Genomic DNA, 14,043 nt, shown 5'->3' with positions numbered 1-14,043 from the left:
GAATTTCTATATTTGCAAACGTCTTTGTAATTCATTAGTATTAGTTATTCCTCATATCAATCCAACTGTGATCTCCAGTATCTATCTTCCTTCTATGGATGAAAAATTTAAGTTCACTTTCAGATAGCCAGAATTTTTTGCTTATTTATTACCAAATAACCATTATGTAGTATGGATCAGAATTAAGAGAATTAAAACAATTATTTATACCACTAGAATTAGTATTAGTATAGTATATTACAGATGCCCCTAACTTGTAATGAACCCACCATAAGGTCATAATATTGTAAAACAAAAATTTATTTAACACATTTGACCTACCAAACATTTTTAGCCTAGCTCACCTTAAGTATCTCCCATAGCCTATAGTTGAGAAAAATCTTTGAACATAAACCTATTTTACACTGAAGTACTGAATATCTCCTGTATACACAAAAATGGATATTTTGTCGACACAAAGGGATGCAAAAACAAAAACAAAATCCGAGCACTTCTGGTGACATGATGTACTGTAGTGTATGTGTTGATTACTTTTGTGATCACCTAGCTAAATGAGAAGCGCAACTAGCTGCTGCTGCTCAGTATCCCATAGATGAGTTTCATATTATATACTGTTAGTCTGAGAAAAGAGAAAAATTCAAAACTCAAAGTTGATTTCTCCTGAATAGATATCAATTTCACACCATTGTAAAATTGTAACACAGTAAATCAAAGCCTCACAAGTGAAACCATTGTAAATCAACCATTGTGTCAGGAACTGATATGAACTTAAGTGCTATTTATAACGCTGATAGACTTTTTAAAAATTAGCATGTATTAGTTGTACAAGGAAGGTTGCATTATGACATTTTCTACCACACATATAATGTACCCCAATCAAACTCACTCTGTCCATCTTTTATACTCATCTTCTTATAAACAATTTCAGCAAGTTTCATTCTTCTATTTACTTATATGAAAATAATTTCTTTTGACCATATTCATCCTCATTCACTGCCTCCTTTGGCCCTCCCCATCTCACTGGTATTCCTCCAATGTAACCTGTTTATTCTTTCTTGTGATCCTTTAATTTTTCATTTTTAGCATATATTAATTGGACAAAGATGTTTCGTCATCGTAATTCCTGTGCATATATTGTAATTTAGTGATATTAACTTCACCTATTGGTCTTTCCCTGTACACTTAACCAAGTTTGTTCAGTGAGTTTCCTCATACTGTTTTTCTACATAGACACCATATATTTTGCTGCTACTCAGATAGGGAACTTGGTATTCCAAGAGTGTGGTTATGGACAAAATAAACAATTCAACTATCTATAAAGACCAAAGATATGAAAAGATTTAGAGAATTTCCAATGCGAGAGAAATTGTTGACAACAGCTTCATTCATTCTTGCCTTCAATTGAAATCACAGGTGTTTAGGGAGTTTGCTCTCAATTCTACCAGGAAATGACACTTTTTAAAAATCATAGTCTTCAAAAAATATACTTTAGACTAAATGCTTTTCTTAATAGTTGAAGACATTAAAAGCATGGATATTATTGCTAAGCAGAATAACTGCTAATTTGAGTTGTATTATTAATTGGTACTGAATATTGCCAAGAACACCCCATTGGTTTTTTAAAACTCAAATTACAAAGGTAATTGTCTTAGAAAGGTAATTGAAAAAGCAACCTCAATAATGCAATTCTAGATTTATATCTATGCCTTGATGATAGACATCATATTACAGCAAAAAGAAAAAGAGACAGAGAAATAAATCTATAAATGAATTGTGTCATTATTTAAGAATAGCCTTGAGACAGATATTGCTTTACTCATAAGTGGTCTTACCTCCATCTATTTTTCTTTGTCTTTAAGATCAGCATGAAATTATCTACCTGCTTCTATCTCAGAACTTTTTCCTTATTTTCCAAAAGTAAATTTTCTTCAACCACATCTGGAAATCATGTCTTAAAGCACTGTAAACAATTTTTAATTGCAAGATTGGATATTTTAATTACTTCAAAATACAATGTATTTACTCAAGAAAGTGTAGTTTGTTTCAGCACCTGGTATATTCAAGATGCTAACAGAAATTAAACAATCAGGTAGCAAGGAGAACAAGTATGCTAAAGATACTTATTTTGATTTCTTTTTTCCCCTCATTTTTTAAAAGAAATGAACATTTCATTTTTCTGGTAAAATTACTAAAAGCAATATAATGTTATCAATATCACTCTGAATTTATTTTGACTGCTTTTAAAGAAAATGAATGCCATTTATGATTTTTCATTGTGAACACAAATAAAAAAGAAGAAATATTCCTCATCATAATAACCACTGAAAATAATATTTAAATTCCCATATGGATTTTTCTTTGTCACAGCAAACTGGACAGAAATGATAGCTGCTTATAATGGCACCATTCTCCTACCACACAAAGCACTGGTACAGTGCCTCGTATATACCTATTACTGAATAAGTGAAGTCTTCCTACACATACTGGCACACCTATAAGTACTACCAGTAGTTGGCCACAATTCTACTCTTGCCATGTTTCACCCAGAAGAACAGGTCATAATCAGAGTAGAAAAATGGTAAGATATGCCGAGGTAGTTGTCCATAGCATTTAGATAAAGAAGGGGCTGGGAATATGGCCCAGTGGTAGAGTGCTTCCCTAGCATGCATGAAGCCCTGGGTTTGATTCCTCAGCACCACACAAACAGAAAAAGCCAGAAGTGGCACTGTGGCTCAAGTGGTAGCCTTGAGCCAAAAAAGAGTGCTAGCCTTGAGCCAAAAGAAGCCAGGGACAGTGCTCAGGCCCTGAGTTCAAGCCCAGGGCTGGCAATTTTTTTTTAAAGCTCTTCAGTATTTAGATAAAGAGGAGAACCAGAGTAAGCCATCTGCTAGACTCGTTGGCCAGTTGAAAATGGAAAATGAAAAAGAAAGAACCAGAAGAAATTGTCATGACCCTACCCAAAGGATGAGTCTTTCTCCAAGGGAGATTAAGGAGTACAACATATTCCTCAGAGTCATTTTTTCTGACCTAATTAACATACTAAGTAAATCACAACACTCTAATATCCTGAAGCATCTGCTAGTTTTGGACAATAGATTGAAGAAATTGTGTACATGACTCAAAAGCAGGTAGATATGAGCAGGAATCAGCAGTGTTTTGGTGTCACATAGCAAGAGAACTTGACAGATCAGGGACTTGGTTTGAGATGATAGCTTTATCTAAAATATATTCATGATCACAGCAGAGATGAAGCCAATGCTTTACCTCTGGATTTGAAACTCCTAACAACATGGAAAGGTTTGAGAGATAATAGACTAGGGACAGAAGTTGAATAATAGAAAAAATAAATAGTAGGATGAAAGGGTAGCCCAATGGTACAGGGCTTACCTAGTATGCTCAAGGCCCTGAATTCAATCCCCAGCACCACAAAAATATAAAAGGAAGGTTGTAAATAGAATCCATCAGGCAATGGAAAGCCATGAAGCTGAAAGCACTTACCAGCAATAGAAATAGAGAGAATCGTGGTAGAAAGATGTAAAAGAAGTAGACAGAATCTGAATCAAGAGAACTGTTTACTAGAGTTGCTTTTACAGCACTATAGGTTTGTACTATCCTAAATAGGATCTTTTTGGCCATTTGTGAGGATGAATAGCCCAAGCAGTGAAATGGTTTCTTGTGCTTCCTTATGTTCTGACATGTCTTTTCAACAGGCACATAGCCTAAGGAAAACTGAGATTGCTACTCTTCCCTGCAACACAAACTTACCAATGAAGATATCTAGGCATAGGAGGCTGCCCACCCAGTGAGTTTTCATAGCTTCTTTGTCACTGCATTAGTGCTATCTGTCAGAGAAGGAAGGACATCACAATTTAAGAGAACTGGGAGCTCTATTAGTTATACTGTCTTTGGACATAACAGAAAAGCTTGCAATAAAAAATCTTTAAAGTAAGATGTTTTAAATCTCGTATACTAAGAAGTCCATAAGTGCCAAATCCCTGTCTCTTCTTATCCGTGCCCCCTTGGTCTCATATCTCCTGTGACAATGGTCTCTCCCCAACCACAAGATGCTGGCAACAGTTCCCAGAAGTGAATAAAAACTTCCCAGAAATCTTTCCAGAAGTGGGTCAAGAACTTGTGCCTAAACCAATCCATCTTTTGCAAGAAAACGATAACTGTGAAAATTATGTGAGATCAATTAGAAACCCCTCCCTGTGTCTTATAATATGTGCATCCTTATCAAGAAAAAATGATAGAAGGGTTCTATTTTGAAGAAGGAGAAAAGGCTTTCTTTCTTCCTTATACTGGGTATCTGTTCTGGCATTCTGAAATATATGGATATGTCTATTTTGTATCTATCACTAGCAAAGTGATCTCTCTTCCTTGTTATTATGTTGGTAGCTCTCAAAGATAGAATATTAATTTCCAATGATCCATCCACTGTTCCCATATTTTTAATTTATGTCATTTAAAGCTAAGAGGTCACAAACTGATTTTTACCATGCTAGGTGCTACATTTTTTACCCTTATAATGTAGCAATATGTGTTTTAATCTGCTTCCACAATGGCCGTATCTTCTGGATCCTTGCTGGGCAATGTGGCAAAGGTTATTCACATGGTATTCCTAGAACTTAATATATGATTGATAGTTATTAATTACTAACAGAATGGGAAATATAAGGAAACACAAGGTGAATGGATAGGATAAAGAGACCAAGAGAGGTTTTCTGTCACTCGAAAGTAATGAGACTGCTTTTATTAGATTTGTATTGCTGGTGAACCAACTCTGAAAGAGATTAATAAAGATTTAAACACTGAAGTATAGAAATACCTATCATTTTAAAGGTTTGTCTTAATCCAATGTAATTATTTTTAAGGAAAATGCACACTTTTATAGGTCATGACATGGCACATTTATCACCCAAAAAGTATCATTATATTCCTGTACTCAAATCTTGAGATTTTATTCTAAAAAGGAAAAAGAGATTGCCCTACTGACAGTTAAAATCTACCATGAAGAACTTCTTCCTGGGACAGAAAAACTTTTTATTTCCTTCCAAGTCAAAGCATTGAGGCTTTTGCACAATAGAAAGGAGAAACATGGGAAGGGATCAAAAGATGAAATTTTCAGAGCAAATACAAGCTTGTTCATAACATCAGACAATGAATGAAAGGGCCAATACTGAAAATCTAGACTAGGCTTTGTTTTTTCAATTTCAAGCCAGCAGAATATGCAAGAGATTATTTGAACCATGGTCATTTACACTGGCCAAAAAATCAGGTATCACCAGGATCATTCACAAGAAATCATCATGTGACCCTTGATATCCCATCAAAAATTCCCACACTTTTAAAATGTGTATGAAAATGTCCTCAGTCAGAAAATCTGAATAAACCCGTTCTAGTAAATATATCCCTTCCAATTATAATTTGTTTTACCATAAAAATAAGGAGGAAATTATGAAGAGTAAGCTAAGAACTATAATTGTATTGCTAAACACAATTTTCTATATTATCCTAGCCAATCAATTCATAGACAGTGTTGAAATATTTATCATATGTAGACTTATAATATTAGTAAATGAAATACAATGTCTATGGTAATTTCCTCAAAGTAGAAGCAGAGGTTTGGCTAAGTAAGCTTCTTTCTTTGATTAAGAAAATCAGCTTTGGTGGCTGGGAATATGACCTAGTGGCAAGAATGCTGGCCTCATATACATGAAGCCCTGGATTTGATTCCCCAGCACCACATATATAGAAAATGGCCAGAAGTGGCGCTGTGGCTCAAGTGGCAGAGTGCTAGCCTTGAGCAAAAAGAAGCCAGAGACAGTGCTCAGGCCCTGAGTCCAAACCCAGGACTGGCAAAAAAAGGAAAAAAAAGAAAATCAGCTTTAACTTACATAATTTTGATTCACAACATCATTTCAGAAATAAAATTCATCATAAGCCCAAGTTCTCTCATTACATTTTGTTGTTATTGTCATTGTTATATTCATAATTGATACATAATAATCTTTATACACATATATAGAATACATTGAAATATTTCAATATCTGTATACAATATATAATGATAAAATTGGAGTCATTACCATATGCTTCCCCTCAAATATTTATTATTTTCTTTTTTTGTTGTTGGTCACAGGGCTTGAACTCTTGTCCTGGACCTGGCCTTAAGCCCTTTTGCTCAAGGAAAGCACTCTACCACTTGAGGCACCATGCCAATTCCAGTTTTCTCAAGATTAATTGGAGATAAGAGTCTCATGGGGACTTTTCTGCCTGGGTTTGTCTTCGAACCACTATCTTCAGATCTCTGCCTCCTGAGTAGCTAGGATAATAGGCATGATCCATGAGAACTCTGTTATCATTTTCTTGTGTTGGGAATATTCAAAGTTCTTCATTTTTATCTATTTTAAAATACAAAATAAATTGTCTTTAACTATAGTCACTTTATTGCTCTGAAGAATACTAGAACATATTTCTCTAATTTAAGTCTAATTTTGTACCTGTGAAGTAAGAGTATTGTTTTGAGGTTAAAATAATACTTTAACATCTATAATTCATACAAATGATCAAGAACTAGAAAGTTGATTTATTTGAAAACAGTTGCTTTTCTAACCAAAGTGATTTAGTTGTATTCTAAATAGCCCTTTACTTTTAATTCCCCTCCCTGCCACCATTGCCATCTATTCATTTCTCTATACTTATACTTCTGTTAACAGAATATAATAAAACATCCCTATAAAGCATTCTCTTTGGCATTCTTGCAGATTAGAATACCCTTTCATCTTCTTTTTTTGCTGACCCACTGATTGAAACCCTTCTGTGTAATATTAGCTGATTCACAGTCTTCTTCATGCAAGAAGAGGTAGATAGTTGACTTAAATTACCTCTATCTTAATGAAAAAGAAGGAATAAAACAGTTTGTCCCTAATTTTGAAAATAAAAAGAACCTCAAGCCTTTAAACAATGCCTTCCCCAGTGTCCTTTCTTCTTTTTTTTTTTGTCTTTCCTTCACCCGTTCAACAACTTTTTAGTTATTATACATACCAGGTCATATTCAAGATACTAGGACCATACTAGTGAACATAGCAGACAAAAACCATGATTTTAGTACACTATGCAAGCAATTAATGAGTTAAACACACACATGTTATGTTGTACATAGTGTTATTTGCTTTTTACTTAAAAGCAAATAAAAGGACTTATATAATGTGTGTCGGGAGAATGGTGGGGATTGTACAAGATCAAAATATAAATGGCATGGTATAGGGGACTTCAGAACATGAAGGTAAACCATGAGAAAACACCTCAGGGGTAAGGAAAAAAATCTATCAGTGTTTTTGGATAAGCTTTCCAGAAAGCAGAAAACTAAAATCATAACATCTTTTTTATTTTTTTGTTGGCCATGTGGCTTGAACTCAGGGCCTGAGTGCTGTCACTGAACTCTTTTGCTCAATACTCTACCACTTTGAGCCACTGTGCCACTCTGATTTTTAGATGGTTAACTGGAGATAAGAGTCTAGTGGTCGGGGCTGGGGATATGGCCTAGTGGCAAGAGTGCTTGCCTCCTGTACATGAGGCCCTGGGTTCAATTCCCGAGCACCACATATACAGAAAACGGCCAGAAGTGGCGCTGTGGCTCAAGTGGCAGAGTGCTAGCCTTGAGCAATAAAGAAGCCAGGGACAGTGCTCAGGCCCTGAGTCCAAGCCCCAGGACTGGCCAAAAAAAAAAAAAAAAGAGTCTAGTGGTCTTTCTTATCTTTGCTGGCTGCAAACTACAATCCTCAGCTCTCAGCCTCCCGAATAACTAGGATTACAGGCATGAGTCACCAGCACCTGGCTTTTTTTTGTTGTTGTTGTTGTTGTTGTTGTTGTGAGGCTTCAATTCAGGGCCTGGGAACTGTTCTTGAGCGTTTTTTTTTTTTTTTTTTTTTTGCACAAGGCTAATGCTCTACCACTTTGAACCACAGCTCTACTTCCAACACATTTTTTTTTTCAGAATAATTCTTTGCTCTGCCAAAACTTAAGGGCTGTGATTAAGTTAAGCAGAAGTCATTACCTAGCAAATAGTAATATGTACTGCTACATCTACAGTAACCCAAACCTGCCCATCCAAAATGTGCTAGTAATGGTAATGCTTTAAAGTTTGTACCAGAGACAGTCATCTTTACCCCTCTGCTCAAACACTTTCACTAACAAGCACTGAGATTCATTATTGGTCATTCTGTATTAACTACTCTTTTTTTAGGTAGCTTTCTTTTTCAGCCTTCCATTTTCCCTATAACCTATGGCTTATGTGCTATAGACAATTTCCAATTAGAGAAAGTTGCCACCTATCCAAAGATGGAGTAAGTAGCCAGGCCAACAGGCTTGTAGTCTCCAACATTTGAGTAAGCTTCTCCAGATATAAGAACTTAGCCTCCTCTCAAACATACCTTGAGAATTGAGCAGTTAGAGCTTAGTCATTAACACAAACTAATAATAGTACATGTACTTATATGCATTCATTTTTGAAATGGTTATGAACACATTGAAAAGTGTGTGCGTGTATTATACATACACACCATGTGTCAATCACATGTGAGCATTGATGCAAATGTTATTTGCCTAGAGAAGAGTAAAGAAATCAGTGGCTTATAAATGTCCTTACTTTCTCATTGTTCACAAAAAAGCTTTCTGATTGAAGAGATTAAGCCAAATATGGGTTGGTTTTAAGCCCACTCCGAAAAAAAATACAACTTCTATGCAAGTTTGTGTTGTTATTCTCCAATAAATATGTAGGTGTAATAACTTGTAACAAAATGTTTAAACGTTTGATTGTGTTTCCCACCAACCACAGAACTTCTACCTCTAATTATCCCATGGTAATCAAATGTGAAATCACTAGATTAAATGAAGAGAAGGCATATTTAACTCTGAGTTAAATTTAGCAATGTAAAATCAACCCTCATATAATCAAAGAGTAGAAAATGAAATCATTTACCTGTTCAAGATCACAGAAGAGACCCTGTCAGGGCAGAATATATCCAGAAGAAGAAACACAGAAGTTAACTGGGCCAACAATACATATTTATCTTTACTTTCTGATTTTGTTTTATGGGCCTAGGCAGTGAGATGATAACTCCTAACCCACAACTGTTTCTCTAATGAGTAGCACCACAATTGTATAAATGACAGTGTTTCAAACCTATGTCATGTCTCAAGAAAGTGCTATATTGTCTGCTCAAAGCCACTGAAATAAAATGAAAACACAAATATATTCTCAGTCACATAGTTGCAAAGGGATGAAATGAAACCACTGCTGCACTAGTATATGGATTAATGTTGCTTTTTGCTGTCAATTCCAGCAAACAATACATCAAATCTGTAGCTAGGGCTGATTCATGTTATAGTGTTCACACTCGGATTTTTGTCTCCAGGAAGTCTATTCTATGCTTTATGAAGCTGGATAGACAAGAGTTATGTATAGCCTCTGAGAAGCTAAGGGACATCGCATGCACTTGCATGAATCAGTTGTCAAATAGTTAATTTATTTCCTCAAAGAAAATTAGGATGATGTTCTTATTTGAATATTTTTACTTTATATGTACAGTAATCTGAGGAAATGTGCATTATTGTCAGCTTGATTTTTTAAACAATTCCAATAAACTCTTTGAAAATGACATCACAAAGATTACAATGTTTTTAATATTTTAAAATTTCTATGAGGAACCAATAGAGCTCAGTGAAGAATAAATTGAAATTTCAAGGAGTACGAATCATTAAGCATGCATACATAATACTCACACATCCCTTAAAAACATTGGGATTAAAGAGAGGAGGCTGTGATTTCTACAGAGAAATGTAAAAATCAAAACACTGTCTTTTATCTGAAGTACAGACTACCAGAAGCATAGACTTCAGGTATTCTAACACAGCATAAATCAGCCAGGCAGACTGCAACAGACTGACCTACCTGTCAGGCCCAAAGAAGAAGGTACTGCCAAGGTCTACAGGGGAAAGGCAGGAGGGAAACATGCTCAGCCTGCAGCATGTCGCAGTAATTGCACTGTCACCCTGCTGGGCTGCAATTGCAAGACACAGCTCAGGGAGATGGTAAAAGATATTTGCCACTCATTCACTTAAGTTCTATGAAGTAGCCAAATAGCTTTCTTCTTAGTCTTATGCCTTGCTCCATACTACCCAGAAATGTCATGCTTTATAGCAGTATCCTCAGGCTAAAATTCCCTTAGAAAGAATTCCAGTTTGCAAATCACAGAGGCTGATGAGACCTTTAAACTCAAAATCCAGCTACAAATCTTGAAAAATTTAAAAATGGAAATGTTGATAGATAGATATACCAGATGTGGTGGTGCTCACCTGTAATCCTAGCACCTAGGAAGCAGAAGCAGGAGGATTATAAGGTCAAGACCTGAGTAGACTACATGGTGAGATCTTGTCCCTGAAAAAACATAAATATATGATAGATAGATAAATAAATGATAGATAGATAACTTGTATGTGTGTTGTATATATATATGTATATGTATATACATGGATACATACCCATATGCATGCATACATACTCGAATGTGTGTATATATGTATGTATATATATACATATATATGTATATATATATATGTATATATATGTATATATATATATGTATATATATATATATATCCTGCCTTGGTGGTGGTTCCTATTGTTTCTGGCAGTTATTGAACAGATTAGCTTGTAATCAAAGAGATTTTGCTACCTTTCCACTAGGAGGAGCTGCAGGAACACAAGCTCTGGATGTCAAGCTATAGTTTATGAGAAAAAGAAAATTCTCCAACTTGCTTAAACACTGCTTAGCATTATTTTGGAGCTCCATAAATCCATTTTAATTAATTTCAACCAATACAATTTAAGCACCCACAATGACCAAGGTATAGTGAGGGACATAGACAATCGTGGTATAGCCCCTGCACGTAAGTGGTTCATAAATTAGTGGTAGTAGGAGTGGGGTAAGAGAGACAATTGAATAAAACATGTTCAGAATTACCCATAGCAGAATACATAGTGTGATAAACCACACAACAACAGATATGAAAAAAGTGAGATTATATTGATAGAGAGCCAGAAAATAGTCTTATGGACAGCATAGGACTGGAAAAAAAAATGCCTGTAGTTACTGTAGTGATCTCAGGGAATTAAAACAAAAGCTTGGGAATTTAGGACCTACTTGGGCTGGATGATTTTGAATGCCCAAAATAGGAGCAGATGGTTGCCAGCTATTAGGAAACATCCATATGACAGACATCCAGTCCCAGTAGAGCCAACCCTCACTGACAGGCTCATTGTTCCAAAAGATGCTGATCCTCAACAATGGAAAAGAAAAAATATGATTTATACAATATTCTATTTTATGTGTCTACTTAGAGGGTGTCTTGATAGTCTAGAGGGTCTAGTAGGGGAGTACAGCTACTTCTGTACCTTTGACCAAACATCTATTGTCCATCAGAGAAGGTTGTATTCTTCTGGGAGCACACAGTTTCATCAAGTGATGATGGAGAAAAGGGATGGTTCCCTAGCCAGTTATATCATGCAACTCATCCCTGAAGATCAATGAGGTGACAGATGTCACACCATACTGGGAGTGTTTAAATTTGCAAACTCAGAGTGATGCAGATTGCCCTGCATATTGTGAGAAGGCCTCATCCAGTCAGTTAAAGGCCTCAATAGATCAAAAAGACTGGCCTTGCTGGAGCAAGGGTGAGTGTTCCAGCTGACAGCCTTCAGACTTCATCTGCATCATCAGCTCCACTGGTCTCCAGGCTTCTGGCCTTCCAACTAAAACTAGAATATAAGGTCTCCTAGGTCTCATGCCAGCTGTCCCATACTACAAATTTTGGACTCACTGTCCACCACAATCATGTAATCCAATGTCTTATAACAAACCTCTTTCTACATACATTCACATCCTATTGTTTCTGCTTCTTTGATTAATATAATGACTCTTTGGCAGGCAGTATACAGCTCACTTTGGGGCATAAAAGTTCATATAAATTAGATTCCCAAAACTACACTGTGTCTTGTCATGTGTTTCTCAGGATAAGATATAAGCTACATAAAATGTTTCAGTAAGAGTAGTCATTTTCCTAACTGGGGTATCAGACAGCTCAGCAAATGCAAGCACTTCACCTACAGTGAGTTGTTGTTGTTTTTTTAAACAAATTTGAGTTCAACAATCTATTGTTGAGGTCAACAATCTATTGGCTGTATGTATATAGGCAGATTTCATTGAGGTTAGATTTCCATTTCTGTAATGTGAGACTATTAATAACAACTGTGCATAAACAAAATCATCTCTATAAAGTATTTAGTAGTAAAAAAATTCTCTAATTTTACAATTCTCTATATCCCTACATTCTATAATTTACCTTTTTCTTTTATTGAGATGGTCTTACTATGTCAGGTTGGTCATGTACTCAGAATCCTCCTGTTCCTACCCTCTGTGTGCTGGAATTACAGGCATGTGCCACCATAGCTGACTATTTACATTTTACTTTATGGCTTCATGACATGCTTATTTATATATTGATCTAACATTTAATGGTGATATTATGTGAATTATTCCAGGAGAAAATAGCTTTGGAATTCCTGGTGTCTCTGGATGTCAGGAAACATTTTCTAACCATCCTGTTAATCTTAGTTTGTGAAGAATAGGAGAATATTTCTCTCTTTCTTTTCTTTTCTTTTATTTTTGCCAGCCCTGGGGCTTGAACTTTGGGCCCAGGCACTGTCCATAAGCTTCTTTTCCTCAAGTGCACTTCTGACTTTTTCTGTTTGTGTAGTACTGAGTAATCAAACCCAGAGCTTCATGCATGCTAGGCAAGCACTCTACCACTAAGCCACATTCCCAGCCTGAGAGTATTTCTTGAGCCAAAAGTAAACTACAAGGGGCTGGGAATATGGCCTAGTGGTAGAGCGCTCGCCTCAAAAGTAAACTACATTTTCTTTTCCTTCCCAAGTTTTCATTTCCCCTTTCTATAAGAACAAATGGAGCTAAGCACTGATGGCTCGTGCTTGCGATCCTACTTACTCTAGAGGCTGAGATCTGAGGATCACAGTTCAAAGCCACCCTGGGCAGGAAATTCCCAATGGGACTCCAATTAACCACCAGAAAACTGGAAGTGGCACTGTGGCTCAAAGTTTAGAAAGCTAGCCTTGAGCTAAAGGGATCAGGTACAACACTCAGGCCCTGAGTTCAAGTCCCATGACTGACCAAAAAAAAATGAATGAAGTCAGAAGTCTCACATACCTTTCTTTTTTTAACTTTTTAAAATTTTATTGTCAAACTGATGTACAGAGAGGTTACAGTTTCATACATTAGGCATTGGATACATTTCTTGTATTGTTTGTTACCTCCTCCCTCATTCCCATCTCCCCCCTCCCCCTTACCCCACCATGAGTTGTTCAGTTTATTTACACCAAACAGTTTTGCAAGTATTGCTTTTGTAGTCGTTTGTCTTTTTTACCCTGTGTCTCTCGATTTTGGTATTCCCTTTCAGTTTCCTAGTTCTAATACCAGTATACATGGTTTCCAATGTACTCAGATAAGATACAGAGATAGTGCAGGTACAACCACAGGAAAGGAATACAAGAAGATCATCAATAATAGAAGCTACGGTTTCACATAGCACATTGAAAGTAGTTACAACAGTGATATAACAGTCGTTTCCATAACATAGAGTTCATTTTGCTTAGCATCATCTTAATGTGTTCATAAGGGTATAGCTATTGGGCTCTTGTGATCCTCTGCTGTGACTTGCCTAAACCTGTGCTAATTATTCCCTATGAGGGAGATTACATACTTTTCTTGTAAGCAGTTTCTAAGGAAGTTGAATGCCATATATGAGCATATGGATCTCATTTTCTTTCCTCCTTCCCTTCCCTTCCTTTCCTTCTTTCTTTTCTTTTTTTCATTTTATTTTTTCTTCATCTTTATTGTCAAAGTGAAGTACAGATGGGTTACAGTTTCATATGTAAGGCAATTACTTTTCTTATCCAACTTGTTA

Source organism: Perognathus longimembris, chromosome 28 (assembly GCF_023159225.1).
Source record: "Perognathus longimembris pacificus isolate PPM17 chromosome 28, ASM2315922v1, whole genome shotgun sequence".
In the NCBI taxonomy this organism is placed as follows: Eukaryota; Metazoa; Chordata; class Mammalia; order Rodentia; family Heteromyidae; genus Perognathus; species Perognathus longimembris.
This window is presented reverse-complemented; position numbering follows the sequence as displayed.